This window comes from Physcomitrium patens, chromosome 9, assembly GCF_059467195.1.
Source record: "Physcomitrium patens ecotype Gransden chromosome 9, ASM5946719v1, whole genome shotgun sequence".
Taxonomy (NCBI): Eukaryota; Viridiplantae; Streptophyta; class Bryopsida; order Funariales; family Funariaceae; genus Physcomitrium; species Physcomitrium patens.
Window position 1 is genome coordinate 931,806 of NC_143418.1, and position 728 is coordinate 932,533.

A 728-nucleotide genomic window follows, 5' to 3' on the forward strand; every position below is an offset into this window, starting at 1 on the left:
AGATAGGGTGAAGGGTCTATTAAAATGTATTGGTACAAGTAGTCATTTGAATTTTCTGTTCATCCAGCACCTGTTCTGCTATGGCCGGAATTGAAAAGGGTTGAGTCTGTGTAGAATTGAGGGGACGATCAGCAGGAGCACACCTAGCAAGCACCAGTGACACTTGGCAAGTGGGAGACAAAAAGTATTCAGCTTCGGAAGCCTTGTTCTCTGTATTATCAGAGCGAGGTTTCGATCCTCGGACCTGTGGGTTATGGGCCCACCACGCTTCCGCTGCGCCACTCTGATGCAGACGTCAAGAGCAGTCCTCCAAAGCACCTTTATTACTTTGTGAATATAGATTCCCTGCGTCTTCCCCCGAAAAAGAACTTTATTCTGAGCAGCTGTGCTTGTAAAATTGTCCCAACCTTCCGACGCAAGGTGGAGGCATAGCTTGGAAGCATTCTCTGGTGGACTGCCATATCAAGTCTCCAAGTTGCTCAAGCGTCATAAATACCATCAGAAATATGATTCCAAAATATACTAATCAGGGCAATGGTCCTCTAACACCATCAAGAATTGTAAATTGATAATAGGTGTTAATAAATACGGTCTAAATGATATATATATATATATATATATGTACATATCTTATTTGAATTAACAAATCTAGTCAATTCCACTGTAAATGGACTTCACAATCGCTGGCTAGCAGATATATATATATATATATATATATATATATATGT

At 40.4% G+C, this 728-nt stretch overlaps 1 non-coding gene across 1 annotated transcript; it reads right to left on the reverse strand.

Annotated features, from left to right (window-relative positions):
- Nucleotides 1-216: 216 nt before the first annotated feature.
- On the reverse strand, nucleotides 217-288 carry TRNAM-CAU (transfer RNA methionine (anticodon CAU)). The gene has a single exon. It is a non-coding gene; the product is annotated as a tRNA-Met (tRNA).
- Between the last annotated feature and the right edge of the window lie 440 nt (nucleotides 289-728).